Source organism: Giraffa tippelskirchi, chromosome 2, assembly GCF_054371585.1.
Source record: "Giraffa tippelskirchi isolate mGirTip1 chromosome 2, T2T-mGirTip1v1.2.pri, whole genome shotgun sequence".
NCBI lineage: Eukaryota > Metazoa > Chordata > Mammalia > Artiodactyla > Giraffidae > Giraffa > Giraffa tippelskirchi.
This window is the reverse complement of record NC_137276.1, coordinates 164,308,577-164,327,502: the sequence shown is the minus strand read 5'-3', so window position 1 is coordinate 164,327,502 and position 18,926 is coordinate 164,308,577. Positions and strand designations below refer to the sequence as shown.

Genomic DNA, 18,926 nt, shown 5'->3' with positions numbered 1-18,926 from the left:
GACCTTGGGGCCTGAAACCTCTCCTTCCAGCCCATCTTCTACCTGGCTCCAAGAACGCGCCCACCTGGCAGGCTCCGCAGTGCACCGCCGCCTCCGCACTGCCGCTCCGCACTCGGAGCTAACCTGCCCAGCCCACTCCTCGCAGGCTATGGAAGCCACGCCCCCGGCATCCGCACTGGGAAGGAGACCGCAGGCCCCCACAGCCCCCGCCTCGTCTCCCGGCCTTGACTTCTCCCCGCCGCCGTTCCTCCCCCATCCCGCCCCAAGACTGTGCTGGCCGAGCGCCAGGGAGCTCAGAGCTTCAAGGCTGGGAAGAGTACTGGGGCTGACCTCTCTGGCCTCAGAAGAGTGCCAGTACCCACACTCCCTGCTGGAGGAGCTGCTCCAACAGGAGTCCAGTGGGGCCGTCCCCCCAGTGCCACGATGAGGACACTGCCAATGGAGGAAGGCCCACTGCAGAGGTTCTTCCTCTCCCTCGAGCCCGGAGGGCCCCAAGGTGCCACATGCACACCCTCTCATTATGATGGCACGTGAAGCATCCACTGACTCCTCAGCACCAGCTATTTAGGGCTGAGCTCAAGGCACCCTCACCCCTTTGGGGTTTGGGGCGGAGGAGGAGGGAAACGCTGAGACATCAACACACACCACGTCAACACTGAGGAAAGAGACTCCAAGTGGGCACCAAGTGAGTTCCCATAAGGCTCACTGTCTTCAAAAGTTCCTTCTCCACCATGAAGCATGTTGGTACAGGGGATGACCCTGCCAGGGTGTGTGTTGTTATTCACTCAGTTGTGTCCGACTCTTTGCGACCCCATGGATGGTAGCCCACCAGGCTCCTCTGTCCATGAGATTCTCCAGGCAAGAATACTGGAGTGGGTTGCCATTCCCTTCTCCAGGGGGTCTTTCTGACCCAGAGATCGAATGGGGGTCTCCCGCATTGCAGGCAGATTCTTAACCGCTGAGCCACCAGGGAAGCGACCCTACCAGGCAGGGTGCTTATTCTAGGCAGAAGCTCCTCTGCTCCTACTGCAGGTCTCCAGAGCTCCAGAAGGCAGAAATTGGTTTTGGGAACAGCGGCAGGAACCCAAACTCAGGAGACTGTGGAGAGAGAGAGGTTGAAAAAGATGCCCACGCATCCCTTCTCCAGGTTGGATAAAGGGTTGGATCTAAATCATTCCCCCTTCCTGCTTTCTCCCTACCTCCTCCCTTCCTAAATCTCTTGCCTCCTAATGCCATCCTATTACAAGACATCCACAAGATGCAAACTGCCTCTCGGGTTTGGGGAATCCACGCCACAGGTACACCCTGTGATCAACAACTTGGCCCCTTATCTCCAAAGGGAGCCGATAATGGCCAGGAACCAGCCTGCCTCTGCTGTCCACTCCCCTCCCCCAGGCTCTCCTACATCATCAGTTGAGTGACAAATCCACACTGAGGAGCAGACGTGACATGTAATTTCCGGCCAGAGGATTTTTCCAAAACAATCTACCGTATTCTCGGGAATATATGCCAACCCCACCTCCAGGCCAGCCCTCTCCCACCTCCGCCCTCCCTCTTCTCCAGGCCCTGGAGGGACGATAACATATAGAAGAGGAGAAAGCGGGGAGGGGGATGGGGGGGTAGGTTATGGCTCTTCTTCCGACCTGAGGATTATCTTGCCTCCACATGCTAGCCCCACCAAGTCCAGTCAACTTCAACTCACCCCTCTGTGTGCAGGGCCTAAGCTTCTGGACCAGGGCCAGGCTGGTTCCCCATGGGACTTCATCCCAGAGGAACTGCACCAGGAAACCTCACTCCTTCAGGTCATCCCAGGTCTGAAATCACACTGGTCTGGGAGGAGGCTGGCCACAGGCCAAGGGAGAGAAGAGGGTGATTCAGACACACAACATGGCTGTCCACACCCTCTCCATCTCCAGGACACAGCGACCCACTCCCTTCCAGGGGAGCTTGGCAGCTGAGGTCCTGCGACAGTCAAGGCTGAGGCATATTTGCCAGCTCTGCTGGGCCCACAGGCCTTGAGTCTAACTAACCCTGAAGGTTCTTCACCCTTCTCCTTGCTGCTGCTAAGTCGCTTCAGTTGTGTCCGACTCTGTGCGACCCCATAGATGGCAGCCCACCAGGCTCCCCTGTCCCTGAGATTCTCCAGGCAAGAACACTGGAGTGGGGTGCCATTGCCTTCTCCACTGCATGAAAGTGAAAAGTGATAGTGAAGTCGCTCAGTCGTGCCTGACTCTTAGCGACCCCATGGACTGCAGCCTACCAGGCTCCTCCGTCATGGGATTTTCCAGGCAAGAGTACTGGAATGGGTTGCCATTGCCTTCTCTGATCCTTCTCCTTAACTGCTGGTATTTCCTAAGACTTTGAAACTCTCCCTTCCTTCTCTCCGTACCTAGGGGGCAGAGGAGGTCACCTCCTCTCCTCCCAGGGCTCCTATTAGCCCTATGTGCATTCCTGAGCTCCTGAAGCTCTAGACCTGTGTTTCCAGACATGTCCAGCTGGCTCCGCCAGGGGGATGTATGGGTACCACACGTGTCCACACTGAGCTCAGCCTACCCCACCTTAAACTGAGCTACCATGTGCTCCTGTATCCAGACTGAAAATGTCATAAGCCAACACCAGCCACCTAGGCTGGAAACCTCACCCTGGGCTCCCTGACCATAACTCCCTACTCCCCCACGGGGCAGACCATAAAATCTGCTCTCTGCCTCATCATTCTTCCTCCCATCAATCTCACTGGGACAAGAGTCAGAAAGAACCTGAACTGAAATCTTGGTTGTATCACTCTCTAATCATCTGGGCAAATGACAACCTCTAAGCCTCAATTTCCTTATCTGTAAAATGGAAATAAACAGTGCCTCCTTCATCAAGTGCAAACTCAGTGAGATCACGAACAGCACACTTAGCACAGCATCTGGCACATAGTTCCCTACTGTTATACCGTCCTCTGAACACAGAGCTGAAGCTCCTTTCCTGCTTACATCCTTCTGTAACTCCTCACTGAGCCAACTACAAGGCCCTTCGCAATCCACCTCTTGTATATTTGTCCACCTCCACCTCTTTTACCATTTCCTTCAAATGTCTCCATACTCCAACCAAATCAAATAGCCTTTCCTGGAGCTTAATGTCTTTGCGCTCTCTGCTTTGCGATTTACTGTCTACGTCATGAACTCCTACACATCCCTCAAGACCTAGCTAAAACATCACCTCCTTTGTAAATTCCTATTTCCTATTCCCCAAATGGTTATTGTTTGTTTACAATGGTTCCTATGTTATCTTGTTAAAGTATATTTGAAAACAAAGTGGCATATCACATAATAGTACATGTGGAAAAGTCAAAAGAATGAAAAAAATTTTTTAATTATCCATCATGTTCTGATCCTTTAAGGGTTACTGTTTCTGTACCACTCTGTATTAATATAAAATTCTATTGAGGGAGCCCTACATATGTACCTCTCTTGTGGTTTGTACATTGTAAAATAACCATCTGTTTATATCTGTCACCTTGAAGGAAGAATCTGGCAAGGCACCTGGTCAAGAGAGTTCACTGAAAAGGACCTCAAGCCTTTGTGATGGACACTGTGATGGACCTGTCTCTATTCCAGTGAGCTGGTGCCACCTTACATCCAGTGAATACCAGGAATAAGCCTGGTTGCCCTCGTTGGCTCTGGCTTTGCTCTGCTCCCCCCTCACCCCCACCCCCCGTCATTATTTCTAATCCAGAAAAGTAAGTACCTTTGTGGGAAGAGGGGCTACCAATCTCATTACAGTTACCCATGTCCCAGAACTACTAAGCTACTTTGCTCCCACAAAGCTACTTCAGCCCCGGGGACAGCACGGCAGTCCCTCAAGACAGGGTGGAGTTTTGACTGAAGGCTGCCTTCTCATCAGACTGGATGGAGATGTTGAGGGAGGGAGAGCTGGAGTACAGGATGCCACAAGGTTGACTGATGGGAAGGAGGTCTGGTTTGTCAGGCATCCCAGCCTCAAAGAGAGAGAAAGGACAGGGACAAGGGAGTGAGAGGGTGGGAAGGCAGGGTGTGGAAGTCGGGACAGACACACCAGGTACAGGGACCCTCCTGTGCCTCCTCTCCTTTGACTCCAACAGAGAGGGAAGCGTAACTTTCAGAAAGCAAAGGAAAGAAGCTGACTAAACACCACAACAGAGACCCAGGCTAAGCCCAACACCTCCCCACAGCTATCAATTTGGTCTTGAAAGTATTTTGTAGCTGTTTCATGCTCCCCTAGTTGAAGACTGGTGTGCCAACCCTGATGCCGGGAGAGAGGACTCATTGAGAGTCCTGACACATTCCTGAAGCATCCCTCCCCCGCATATAAACATCACCCGCATGTGTCAGTGGGTAAATTCCAGCAACTGTCTGGGTCACTTGCACACGCGCAGCACACACACCTGAGTGCCAGGGCTGGGATGCAGAGCACTGCAGTGAGCTGCCTCTCAGCGCCCTCTGGCCCAAGCATCATCACAGTACCAAGGCCCAGAAGTACAGGCTCCCGGGAAGAGACGAAGGATGGAGTCCGGCTCCCAGCAGCCAGCCACTCCCAGAGCTCTTCCAGGGCTGGTCCGGCTCAAGCCTCACCCCACCCCCACCCCTCAGCAAGAGCCTAGAGCTGAAGGGGCCTATTGTTGGGGCCTGGAGGTGGGGTGGAGAATGAAGCCAGAGCTGTGAACTGGAAAGCATTTACTCTGAGAGCGGGACTGCTCATCCCCCTGGGACCGTGTCCACACCAGAACCCCAGGAACTAGGAATATCCAGTGCAGGGTGGACTGCTGAACAGGGAGAGGAGGAGTCCCAAGGTGAGAGTGAGAGAAACGTCAGGGACTACAAAGTATTTTAAGATACCTTAAATCCCACCCACTTAAGCCATAAAGAAACTGAGACCCTGAAAGGGAAGGGCCATGCCAGGTCTCAGGTGCCTTAGAAGTTGTCACAGGGACTGGATCCCTACGAGCCAGGGGAGATCAGCAGTTCAGAGCAATGGTGATTCCCTTCTAGCCATGAAGGGGCAGCCTTGCCAAGGCTGGGGCCTGGGAGGAGAACCTGCCTCAACAGGAGACACAGCATCCAGGCGACAGGCAGAGACAGGAAGAACCTGAAGTTCTCACCTCCAGCAGAAGTGGCTCCCAGAACCTAGAGATGCTGAAGGAGGGCCTAGACCAAACTTCTCAACACCGCCTCCTTCAGTCACTCACCACATACCCACTATGTGCTCACCCTGTGCTAGGTTTGGGGGAGTATGAAGGAGAAGTCACAACCCGGGTCCTCAAAAAGAAACTGCATGCAAGTTCTTTACTAAAAGCTTTTATTTTTCATTGCCTGAATAACCTTCCCCCTTACTACCCTACATTATCCCAGTTTTACAGATGAGGAAACTGAGGCTCTGGGGACATGACCAGGGTCACGCAGGGAGTAACAGGTGAACCAGAATTCAGTCCATATACAACCGGACACTAAACAGCTTGGTTGGAGGATTGGGGCTCATGGAGGGCAGGACTGGAATCCTATTTGTTTATATTTAACTGAATGAATTCATGGATCCTGCGAGGAAGTTTAAAGAGGGAACAGAGGTTTCAGCAAAAGACACATGGCACATATGCACGGAATTCCACTTCTTCCCAAAACCCTACTGAGGCGGCTACTGTCAAAAGATAAACTTTCTGAATGGCAAAAGTCCCTCAGGACAGGAAGAAGAGTAGAGGAGAAAAACCACAACAAAGCTTTAGAAGCCAGAAAGCAGATGAGCCAGTGGCTACGGAGAGCAGACCTGAGAAAATCCCCCATCTCAGGGTGAAAAGTGCCTGACTGCCCTCCACAGAATCCTCAGAAGACCTGAGTACTAGCAGCCCCAGAAACCTCTAGAAGAACAGGAGACAGAGAGAAGTGCTAAAAATACACAGGATTAGTTAAAAGCTGTTTAAGAAGCAGTAAGACCCCTCTGGACTCCCTCCCCAATACAAAGCCACTGCATGGCTGCCCTGGTACCACCCAGCAAAATCGGGACTTTCCTTCAGAGGTAAACTACAGTCTCTGACTGCCACAGCAGGTTTGGCTGAGAACCGGGTGCCATGGCCCTAAAAAGGAAAGCACACACAGATATGGCGATTCTAGTTCCCCTTCTCCATTCCCTCCAGCAACATGGAGCCAGGCCTCCATCTCCTAGCAGAAAACTGGGGTATCCTTTCTGGGGACTCTGATCAGGTGAGAAAGATACAAAGAAACCAACATTGGGATCCCCCTCAAACTGTCCAGCCAGGTCACCATACAAAGAAGCTCTGTCAACAAGACCACCCAGTGCCTGTAGTCAAGAGCAGACGACAAAAAAATGTTCAGACACCCAAGCAAAGCCTCTAACATGGAAGAAAGTAAAACACAGAAAAAAGGAACTGAGAAGAAACAGACTACACAAGAGAAGAAAATTTCTGACAGAAAATGCTCATTAACATCCTGAGAGAGACAAGATGTTTTATCTTGTCTTCTTATACAAAACAAGAAGAGGATATTATTTTTTTTTTAAACAAGGGGAATAAAAAATTACAAACAGGACAGGAGACATAAAAAATTCAACAGACCCATCACCACCCCTCCCAGCAAAGTCTTGCCCTGCAGTAGGTGCTTATAAATTTGTTCAATAGATCTATTTGCAAATCTATTTGTTGAATAAATAATTGAGGTACTGTTTCACAAACTTTAATGCCCATACAGATCACCTGAGGAATCTTGTTAAAATGCAGATTCAGATTCCACAGATATGGGGTAGGGCCTAAGTTCTGCATTTCTAACAAGCTCCCAGTGATAATGTGCTGGTCCTTAGTCTACACTCTAAGAAGCAAGGGTCTCTGCTAAACTCTGGAGCAGTGGTTCTCTGCACTAGCTGTGTATTAAAAAATCACCTGGGGGGTAGGAATGTGTAAATGTATGTGTCCCACCCACTGAGATTCTAAACTTGGTCTAAGTGAGATTTAGGCACCATATCTTTAAGTCTCTTCAGATGAATCCAGACTGGGGTTAAGAACTGCTGCTCTAGAGAAAGCCTGTAATTGTGCCAATCATTGGTCCTGGCCAGAACAGTCATTTCAAATATTTTCAAATATTCTCCCCCACTGACCTTGACCACTCTCAGAAGGCCCTTCTCATCATGGCCATGAGCACCAGTTTACGGGACTACTTACTATACAGATGATAATTCTTAACACTAAATCCTATTAATATCAGTGGATGGAAAAATCATTCTACTAAATTTCCAAGAAATTTATTCTGAAAATTTCTTCCTTAGATCCACACACTTATCTTAATTTTTCTAATTAAAAAAAATCTGAGCCTTAAATGTTAGAAAATTAAGTCCTTTTTTAAAAAAAAAAGTGTTTTTTGTTGTTTTTTTTTTTTTTTAGTGAAACAGGGATATTTCCCTAGCCAAAAATCCTATCCCATTCTTCCAATGTTTCTATTAAAACTTAAGGTGAATTTAGCAGTTTTCTGTCTATCTCATCCATGCCATGGGATAAAAGAACATCAACAGACATTTTCTGCAATCAAAATTGCTAAAATCACAACAGAAGGGATGGAGGAAAAAGTACAGGGAATTGCCACAATGGAGAGCAAAAGTCCACACCAAAGCTACATAATTAAAGAATATTGGAGATGAAGAAAAGACACTATAAACTTCTGGGCAAGAGGACAAGACAAGGATTGGGAATGACTTTAGACATCAATGTTAACTCTGGAACTTACGAGCAATGTTCTTAAGATTCCATCCAGAGCAACTGCCAGCCTGAAAGTGAAAGTCACTCAGTCGTGTACAACTCTTTGCAACCCCATGGACTGTATGCGACCCCATGGACTATACAGTCCATGGAATTCTTCAGGCCAGAATACTGGAGTGGGTAGCCTTTCCCTTCTCCAGGGGATCTTCCCAACCCAGGGATTGAACCCAGGTCTCCCGAATTGCAGGCGGATTCTTTACCAGCTGAGCCACAAGGAAAGCCCAAGAATACTGGAGTGGGTAGCCTATTACTTCTTCAGCGAATCTTCCGAACCCAGGAATCGAACCGGGGTGTCCTGCATTACAGGCAGATTCTTTACCAACTGAGCTATCAGGGAAGCCCATTTCCAGCCTAGATCTCTATATTCAGCTAATTAAGTGACTTGAGTATCAGACTGGCAAGGTCTCAGAATAATCTACCACTCTTTCACCCTCCTCTTGGGAAGCTATTGAACGATGTGCTATACCAAACTAGAGAATAAACCAACAAAGGGGAAGATAGGAAATGGGAAATGCAACACAGAAAGGCAGTGATGGAAATGCCCAGGATACTGAAAGGGAGAGCCCAGGAGGACAGCTAAGCATCAGTGATAAGAGGGCAATTAATCCATGCCGTCAGAGCACAAGGTCTGAAAGAGACTTCTTCAGAAAGGCGAATTTGATAGAATTCTTAACAGAATTGACATCCTGAGAAATTTAGACAGCTAGAGGAGAGTCTAACTGAAAGGTACATAGAAAACTAAACAAACAAGAAAAGTCAACTCCAGGAAAAACAAAAAAGTGTGCAGGAAAGGAAAAGTCATGGTTTAGTACATCCTAACATAAACAATGAATAGCAGATTGAAGAAAAAATGAGATACATCCAGAGTGGATGGACTGGAAGATGGGAAGAGTAGAGAGTGGTAATGAGAGAATTAAAGTAAAATCCCCATCTTTGGCCAAGACAGAACAATATAGATCAGACTTACCCTCCTGACAGAAACAACAGAAAAATGGACAAAATATACAAAATGGTTTTGAAGACACCGTATATAAAGATACAAAGACCAGTGATACCTAGGAGACAGGAAACAGAGGAAGTCAGCCCTATAGTTGAGTTTCCAGGCTACAGAAGAGGGAACTAAAAGCCCACAGATTCAAGAAGCTCAATGACTCAAACACAAGACACAAGAAGAAAACTATATCATTGCACATTATAACCAAATTGCTCAAAGTCAGTGATAACATCTCAAAAAGTAGTTGGGAAGAGGAAAGTAGACATGCTACATACAGGGAACAAAGATGACAACAAATTTCTTGCAGAAAACAATGGAAATGAGAGGACAGAGGCACTATATCATTAAAACTAGTGATTTAGAATTCTATTCCACTGAAAATATCTTTTTAAAATAAAGACTAAATAAACTAAATATATAAAAGCTGAAAGAATTCAACACCAGCAGACCTGCACTACAATAAACGTTAAAAGAAATCCTTCAAACAGAAGAAAAATAATACCATATAGAAACGTATGTGTGAAAGTTGCTCAGTCATGTCCAACTCTTTGCAACCCCATGGACTGTTGCCCACCAGGCTCCTCTATCCAGGGGTTTTCCTAGGCAAGAATACTGGATTGGGTTGCCACTTCCTTCTCCAATATAGAAACATAGATTTATGCGAAGAAATGAATAGCACTGGAAATGACAACTACATGGTTAAATAGTTAACATATTTTTCTTACTGTTCAAAATACTTTAAAAGATAAATTAACTGTTTAAACAAAAATTTTACCATTGTTGCGTGGAGGTTGTCACAAGCATAAATAAAATTTTTGATAATAATTGTATAAAGGAAGGAAAAAGTGAAAATGTAATATTTTACGGTTCTTACATCACTTGAAGGCAGACTATAATAAATTAAAGACGTATATCATGAATCCTGCAGGCATTACAAGGAAAGAAAACTATCCTCATAAAAACAGATGCAAAAAATCTTAACAAATTCTTTAGAAAACAGAATTCAACAATAGAAAGAATAATAATCATGACCCAATGGAGTTTGTCTCAGGAATGCAAGGTTGATTGAGCATTTGAAAAAATTAATGCAATACTTTGGCCACCTGATGCAAAGAGCTGACTCATTTGAAAAGACTTTGATGCTGGGAAAGATTGAGGGCAGGAGGAGAAGCGGATGACAGAGGATGAGATGGCTGGATGGCATCACCGACTCAATGGACATGGGTTTGGGTGGACTCCAGGAGTTGGCGATGGACAGGGAGGCCCAGTGTGCTGCGGTTCACGTGGTCGCAGAATCAGACACGACTGAGCGACTGAACTGAACTGAATGCATTACAATTCAACACATTAACTAAAAAAGAAAATCCTATGTTCATTTTGATAAACACAGAAAAAGACATTTGAGAAAATCAAACATCCATTTCTATGGATTTTCTATTAAAAATCCCAGTAAAATAAGAATAGAAGGGAGCTTCTTCAAACTGATAAAGATCATACATGAAAAACTTTAACTATTCATAATGGTGAAATACTGAACACTTTCCCCTGAAGATCAGGAACAACATATCTAATCTTCCATTTAATATTATACCAGAGGATTAGCCAGTGCAATTGGGCAAGAAAAAGAAATAACAGACATAAAGATCAGAAAGGAAGAAGTAAAACTGCCTGTGCTAGCAGATGACATGACAGTCTATGTATAAAATCCAATGGAAGCTACAAAAAAGCTAAGTCTGTTTAGCAAGGTGGGAGGATATGAGGATATAATATTCAAAAGTAAAAAATTGGAAATTGAAATTTAAAAAGCAACACCATCTTACACCAACATTGTTGGCAATAGCAAAAGGTTGTAGCAATCATCGATTGATGAATAAATGGTATGTAATATAGTCATACAATGGATGACTATTCAGGCTTAAAAAAAAAAAAAAGAAATTCTGACACATGCTACAACATGGATTAACCTCGAATACATTATGATAAGTCAAAAAAGCCAGTCACAAAAGGACAAATACCATATGAGGTATTTAGAGTAGTCAAATTCACAGAGACAGAAAGTAGAATGCGATTGCCAGGGGCTGAGGTAGGAGGAATACAGAGGTTGTTTAATAGGTATAGAGTTTCAGTTTTGCAAGATAAAAAAAGTTCTGGAGATGGATGACAGCAATGGTTGCACAACAACATAAATGTACCTAATCCTACTGAACTATACACTTAAAAATGGTTAACGTGGTAAATTCTCTGTTGTGTATATTTTACCACAATTAAGGTAGGTAAATTTTTAAACAAAATGCTGAATTCCATTAAAAATACCATTTATAACAACATCAAAAATATGCAATACTTAAGGATATATCTGACAAAAGATTTAAAAGGTTTGTACACTGTAAACTACAAAACATTGGTGAGATTCTTAAAAATCTAAATAAATACAGAGGTACACATTGTGCATGGGTCAGGTTCAATATTCTAAGATATCAATTCTCCCCAAATTGGTCTACAGAGTCAGTGCAATTCCAGCAGGCTATTTTGTAGAAATTAACAAATGGTTCTAAAATACAAATGTGCAACAAACCTAGAATAACTACAGCAATTCTGAAAAGGAAGAACGGAGTTCAAGATCTTTCCGTGATTTCAAGACTTACAATAAAATCTAGTGATCAAGATAATGGGGTCCTGGGATAAAAATAGAAAAGTTAGATCAATGCAATAAGCCAAAATTCACAATTAGATCTACACATACACAACTGATTTTCAATAAAGGTACAAGACAACTCCATGGAGAAACAAGTCTATTCAAAAAATTCTGATGAACAATTGGACCCCCACATGCAAAAAACTGAACACCCTGCACCATATACTAACCCAAGAATTAAACCCAAATAGACCATAGACCTAAATGTAAAATCCATACCTATAAAAGTTATATGAGAAAACCATCATGGTTTCGGTTAGGCAGAGAGTTCTTAAGACACCAAAAGCAAAATCCATAAGAGAACACATTGGTAAATTGAAGTTCATTAAAATTTAAAACTTCAGCTCTTTGAAAGACACAGTTAGGAGAATCAAAATGCAAATCAAAGCTTGGAAGAAAATATTTTCAAATCACATATCCCATAACAGGCTTGAATCCAGAATACAAAAGAACTCCCAAAACTTAGTACGGAAAAAAAAAACACACACACACAATTAAAAAATGGGTAAACAATTTGAACAGACACATCACCAAAGATAAACAGATGGCAAATAAGCACATGAAAAAATGCTCAACATTAGTCATTACATAAATGCAAATTAAAACCAAAACGAGATACCATTACAGACCTATTAGTGTGTCCAAATTTAAAGAGACTGACAAATGCTGACAAAGTAGCAAACTAGAACTTTCATACACAGTTGGTGGGGATGTAAAATGGTACAACCACTCTGGAAAGCAGCCTGGCACTCAGTCAAAAAATGAAATGTACATCTACCGTATGCTCCAACTATTCCAGTCCTAAGGATTTATCCAAGAGAAATAAAAGTATATGTCCATACAAAGACTTATACAAATGTTCATAATAGTTTTACTGTAATAACTGAAAATTGAAAACAACCCATCAGGAGGTTAATGGATAAAGAGACTATGGTATGCACATACAATGGAATACTACTCAGCAATAAAAAGGAATAAACAATTGATACACACAAGAACGTGGATGAATCTCCAAATAATTATGCTAACTTAAAGAAAGCCAAGCTTAAACAAACAAACAAAAATACTGTATGACTCCATTTACATAAATTTTAGGTAATGTTAACTAATGTGTAGTGACAGAAAGCAGACCACTGTTACCTAGGGAAGGGGGATGGCAAAAGAGGGGTGGGATGAATGGATTACAAAGGGGCACAAAAAACTTTTTTGGGGGAGTTTGGAAATAATGGGTATGTTCGTTATCTTGATTGTGGTGGTAGTTTCACAGGTATATACATATGTTAAAACTTATTAAATTATGTTTTAAAAATGTTTCAATAAATATGTTCCTCAATAAAGCTGTTATTAAAAATGAAAAAGCACTTCATCTTCCAGAATAAAACACAGGGCAGGGAAATAATCATGGACTTCAGGGACACAGGAAAAGGTCTGGGAGCGCCAACCCCTCCTACCTAATGTCCACTCCCATGGCTCCTAGGAAGGTGGATGCTAGGCTGGCAAAGGGTCTGAGCCCTCTGCACTGAGGACACTGTTGGGAAAACAGGAGCCCACCTCATAGAGGAGCAAACTGAAGCCCAGAGACATTATCTTGCCTCAGAGGGTTACACAGCTAGTAAATGGTTTAAACCCAGATCTGCCAAAGTCCTCTTTCTCCTCATCTACCACAAATTCAAGCATCAACCTGAAAAAGGGTAAAGGTGTGCGCTTGTGTGTTTGTGTTTAGAACAATTCTCTCCACTGAAACCAGGGAGCCAGAACCAGTCTGGCCATCCCAAAAAAGCCAGACACCTTGGACACAGCAGCTGAACTTCCGGTGCCTGAGTGTTTGTGGTGGCAGGATGACAGGCAGGCGTGGGATGAAGCTGACAGTCAAGTTTGGGTTTGCACGGGGAGAAGGCTAACCGGCTCCTCCAGCGGAGTCCCAGCAGCTGCCTGCCGAGGACGCCACCACCACTCCCCATGCCTGACAGAAAAGGACTATCTCCACCCAGTCCGGTTGGGACAGGGGTTCTTGGGACCATCTGACTCAGAGCCACTCCCTGGGCTGGGGCAGAGATGGGTCTTGGCAACGGTCCTGAGATAGGCAGCAATTTTGCACCCATCTCTGCCTGAGGGCTAGAGAAGCAAGAACCCACACAGTGCCAGGTAAGAGATGAACATCCCTAAGAGGATGAGGCCCACAGATGAACAACCAAGTCCCTATGGGGCAGAAATGAACAGCCTGGCACCCAGACCATGAGGGAGTCAAGAGGAAGCCAAATTTAGCCCCCACCTCTGCAAGCCCTACCTCTAAGCTGGGCTGGAAGCTGGCCCTGGCTGGTACAGGACTCAGGATGCCACAGCTCAGCTACTCATCTGTCCACCTCCTTGGGGCGGGGCTGAGGTCTGCGCCACACAGGATGCCCGGAGTCCAGCGATGCAGATACCCCTCCTCTCCCTCATTTTCAGACTGGGGTCCTGAGAGCCCACACGGAGACAGGGCCTCGCCAGTGGCTCTCCACTCTCCTGCCCACTATTTATCCTTGGCTCTGGGCCCTCACTATTAATCAAATGTGACAAGAAGGTGTGGCGGGAGCAGGTCAGGCTCGTGCCCAAGTCACTGGTTGCCACACTCATCTCAGCTCACGTGGCTACAGTTACAAGATAAGGTCCTGTCCTTGCAATGTTGCCCCTTCCCTTATTTGGAATGTGATTTGAGGACGTGAGGCAGCCTGTGCTGACTGCACCACCCCAGCTAGGGCACGAAGCACCCCTACCTCCACCGGTAGTTGGCTGGGGGGGGGGCTGATTACTTCCTCTGCAACCTCACCCTAGGGGTACCCCTCTCTTCCTTCTGCCCAGGCCTGGCAGCCGCCCAGACAGTCTCACCGCCAGTCTAGACTCTAAGGATATGTCCCATCACTCCAGTTGGCACAAACAGTGCTTGGGGGAGGGGCCTTGCCTTGCCGTTGAAAACAGCACTGCTTGGGTCCTCTCCAGGTTTAAACACGGGGAATGAAAAAAAGGCAGTTCGGAGACCACGCTCTCCTGAGATAACTGCAGCCCCCTCCTTCCAAACACATCAATTCCAATTGAGAACAGAACTGGGCTTCCTTACCTGCTGCCTTCCACTGGCTCACTGCAGACACTGCTTCTATGATGTCCCAGTTGAGGGACAGAAAAGGTGGCAGAAAAGGACCCAGCAGGACACTGCTTGCTACCGGGTAGTGGTTTCCAACGCCCCCAGGTTCGCGGTGCTCTTCGCTCCCCTCTCCCCAAACCCCTACATTCTGCGCTCACCTCGACCCCGGCCCGGCCCCGCCCGGCCTTGGTGCCGAGCAGCCGGCCCGTGGGTTACCACCTCCTCCTCCGCCTGCGCCTCCGGATCCTGTGCCCCTCAGGGGGCCCCTCCCCCTCCTGGGACCCCTTCCCGTCCAGGTATGTTTCCTGCACAGCCCGCACCACCTGTCCCTCCTGTACCCCAGGCAGCCAATTCGCTTCCTGCACCCCCAGACGTCCCTCTCCCTCAGGCCCCCGGGGCCCCACTGGCCGGGCCCTCCCCAGCAGTTCGAGTCTCTTGCGACGGGCCGGGACCGCTCCCAGGACCACCGCCTCCCGTCTGAGGTGCCCGCAGCTCTCCCAGTACTGCTCTCCGGAACTTTCGAGCTCGTCTCTGCGCTCCCAAGAGCCCTCCCCGAGCTCGGACAGCTGCTCGGGCTGCTGCAGCAGCCGGCGTGGGCTCCCCTCCCCCTGTTCCTGCACCCCGGTGCGGGCCTCCCCCAGCTCCTGCACTGCGGGGCTGCCTTCCCCTTTCTCCTGGTGCTGCTTGCGGGGCCCCAGCCCCTCCTCCTGCACCACCGGCCAGCCCGCGGAGCCAGTCCACGGCAGCGGGCGCCTCCAGTCCGCGCCGTCCGGCGGCCCCCACACCACCCCCAGACTGGGCTCGTGGCCTCGGCCACCCCGCTCCTGCACCCCCGGGCCCACCCCGCCCTCCTCCTGCACCGCCGGACCCACGCCCCCTTGCTCCTCCACGCCGAGCTTCAGCCCGCGGAGCTGCTGCGGGCCCCAGCTGAGAACCCCGACCCGCTGCGGCTGCTGCTCCGGCAGCCCTGGGCTGAGCCCGCCGCGCTCTTCCTGCACGACTCCCCGCCTGGGGCCCCCAGCCGGCACTGCCCAACGCACTCGCCTGCCCCCCAGAGGCCGCGCGGTCCCGCCCCTCCAGATGGTGCTGTCCTCGGCGCCCGCTCACACCGCCCCCCGCCCGGCTGCTTCCGCCCCGTCCCCCGGGGGAGGGGGCTGCGGGGTAGCGTCCCCTCCCGCTCCGTCCCCCGTGCCGGTCCCGGCTCCCCGCCCTCGCTCCTGGACGTCGAGGTCCGCCCGCCGGGCGCCGCGCCCTGCGCCGGCCCCCGCAGGTGCTGCGGCCCAGCGCGCCGGCCCCAGAGCCAGGAGCGCCCGCCCTCCCGCCGGAGTTCCTGGAGCCCGCCTGCGCCTGCGCCGCCCCAGGGGGGCGGGGCCCGGCGGGATTGACCCGCCCCTTTAAGGGGCCCGGTCCTACTTACTCCTCCCTCTCCCTCTTCCTTCAAACCGGCTACCACACCCCCTTCTTCTTCCCAGCAGAGGAGCTGCTTGCGCCTTCTGGTGGAGCCGAAGGGAGAAGACGTGAAGCAGAAGGTAGAGAGTTCACACTGAGCCAGTGTAGTCAACAGGGCCCAGTGCAGGAGCATTGAAACAGGAGCCTCGAATTCTAAGCAGCAGTTCAGCCGCTCCCCCGACTTAACATGTAGTGTAAAACAACAACAACAACAAAAAATCACTTCCCTCTGGCTTCAGTTGCTTCGTTTCTAAAATGAAGAGACTGAATTGGGAAGTTTCCAAGGTCCCAATCCAGTGAGTATTTGACTGCAGAGAGGGACTCTATCCTAATCTCTCAGCAGCAGCCCAGAGGCCAAACTGGACTGCCTTGACCCTTTCCCTGGGTCTAAGGGGGAGCTGGGCTCAGGCCTGTGACCCTTCTTGCTGGGGGAGTACAAGCAGAAAGAGCTCCAGGCAAAGGGGACCTTCTTCCCTCCTCCACTGCTCTCTCTTGGGCCTGCACCTCGAAAGGAGGAGAAAATTCAGAGCTCTTTCTCCCAGGGACAGTGCAGCCTGCCTAACCCAGCCCCAGGCAGCCTTGGAGGGTGAGGCTTAGAACCCGAAGACTTAGGGCAATTGGCTCTGTTACTGACTGTACTTCATCTATAAAATGCGTATAGTAATCAAACAACTCCAGACAGAACTGTCCCAAGGATCAGACAGCAGAGAACTCTGTAAAGCTGTCTCTGCGCGCCTATTCTCCGGCATTGGGCCCAAAGGCTCTGGTCTGAGGACAGTGGGGCAATGAGAAGGGGTGGGTTCTAGACGGCTATGGGGGGCTGGACTGGGTGGATTTGGGTCATGGCATCTTGCCCTGTGAGGTGAGCAGGACAACTTTCTACTAAATCATTCGATACCAGTGTCTGTAAGGTTTGCCCTTTGCCATGGAGCCAGGGCCACAGAGCAGGAAGGTGAATGCACCCAACCTGGGCCGAGACAGGGTGTAGGGCATCCAGGACGCCACAGGTGATAGAAATGAGGCTGTACACAATTAAGCAACAGCTGGTAGTGTGAAGCCAGGATTCAAATCCAGTTTTCTGACTCCCAAGTCTGCTCTGAACCACTAAGGCACAACAGAGCAACACCAAACCCAGGAACTTTGGGAAGCATCAGGTCTGACTAGGTTTGGGGATCAGTAGATGCAAACAACTGATTTGGAGCAAGTTTTTCTGCTGATAAATCAAGCTCAAATTTAAACAAGGCAAGAGGTCAAAGCACCTACATACTGATGGTCCTGCTGAGTGATTCTCTTAGGGGAGCCCAACTCCCCCATTCTTCCATCTCCCCTCCAGTTGCTCTCAGGGGCCAGACCCATGCCTCTGATGTCCCTAGTGCAGGGTTATCTGGACCGTTAGGCTCACAGAAAAGAGGTCTCCTGATCCCCACCTCTATCCTGCCCAGTCCCAACTCCTGGGCTGTCCCCACCACCACGCTGAGCAGTGGGGGCTGTGATGGGAATTGTCTCAGAGGGTGTCTCCTTCTCTGCGTTGTCTGATGACTCGGGTACTAGTAGCCAGGGAGTCTCCTTTCCCCCAAGGGGACTGACGCCATAATGGAGGAAATGAGACAGGCTAGAAGCACAAGGATCAGGAGATTCAGGAGGTGGCTGCAGAGATAACCCCAGCCCTCCTATGTGCCTGTGCCAGTCTCTTCCCAGAACTGGAAGCTAAAGAGAGCTGCCCACAGCAGAATGACTCTGCAGGGAGAAGGGCTTGTCGGGTCTAGTTCTAAGCAGAGGCGGCCTGAGATGCTTGAGGGAGGCTTGTGGCACTGCCCTTAAGAAGGCTTGAGATGGTTGCACACAGGGTAAGCGGGAGGGCAAGGAAGGCAGCCTGTCTCATACCTGTAAGCAGGTGCTCAGCCAAGAGTGGTGGCCTGCAGAGTTATTGGGCTGAAGGTTTTTCTTTGGTTCTGTTTTGTTTTTAAAAATAGAGCAATGTTTTTTTAAACTCCTGTTGCAACCTAATAGTAGGTGAACTGAATTTAGTGTTTTAATTGGCTTTTTATTGAAATGAGTAGACAATAATAGAAAATCTCAGAATATAGTATTTTTGAACTTTTCACTGAGGCATAATATGCATCCAGAGAAATGGAAAGACTTGGGTTTTACAAAGTGTATATACCCAGGACTGAGATCAAGAAACACCACAATCAGGATTCGTAAGTACCCCCAAATGTAAGTTTTAAAAGAAACTTTGTTATATTAATCTTCAAGCATGCCCTTCATATTCATGATTTACTTTTAACTTTCTGACAACTCTATCTTGCCACCACCCCAATATAAACTCCATAATAACAGGTAGTTTTGCCTGGGAACAGACTGGCACAGGCACCTAGAACAATGCCAAGTATACAGTAGGTGCCAAGAATACCTATTGAATGGATTAGAGTCCATCACAGATAGTGTAACCAACCAGGACTCTATGGGGCCTTCCCGGGATAGACCCCCCAACCTGCCCCACCATGTCTTCTGCCTGCCTCTTGTTTGGAGAAAAACTTTAGCCTCTTAGGCCTTCCCCAAGTTCCCAAAAAAAATAAATTTAATCAGAGTGGTAAGAAAATGCAGAAAGAAAGCATAACAGCCAAGCAAGACAAAACAATAATACTTTAGCCATTAAACAAAGTCAAGAACCTTTAGTTCCTCCTCAAGGGCTATAGAAAATATCCTGAGCCATGTCCTTTAAGCTGTTTGGCAGATAATGAAACTCCCACCAGGTGGAATAAGTTAACTGTGTGCTGCCCACAAGTATGTAGTTCAGTTCAGTTCAGTTCAGTCGCTCAGTCATGTCCAACTCTTTGTGACCCCGTGAATTGCAGCACACCAGGCCTCCCTGTCCATCACCAACTCC

At 48.2% G+C, this 18,926-nt stretch overlaps 1 protein-coding gene and 1 long non-coding RNA gene across 17 annotated transcripts in view; one reads left to right on the top strand and one right to left on the bottom strand.

Annotated features, from left to right (window-relative positions):
* TNK2 (tyrosine kinase non receptor 2) overlaps positions 1-15,301 on the bottom strand; it is a 40,479-nt gene extending 25,178 nt beyond the window's left edge. For 3 of the 16 annotated variants that reach the window (XM_081571588.1, XM_081571601.1, XM_081571607.1), the window contains exon 1: positions 65-157. The gene's annotated coding sequence lies outside the window, so the exon portion shown is untranslated. Of the gene's footprint in view, positions 1-42; positions 158-984; positions 1,032-14,563 lie in introns of those variants that run through there. The other 13 variants (XM_081571589.1, XM_081571602.1, XM_081571590.1 and 10 more) reach the window with 10 other exon arrangements.
* LOC145538842 (uncharacterized) lies at positions 3,509-7,480 on the top strand. Its single transcript, XR_014077274.1, has 2 exons — positions 3,509-3,724; positions 5,373-7,480. It is a non-coding gene; the product is annotated as an uncharacterized LOC145538842 (long non-coding RNA).
* Positions 15,302-18,926: the final 3,625 nt, after the last annotated feature.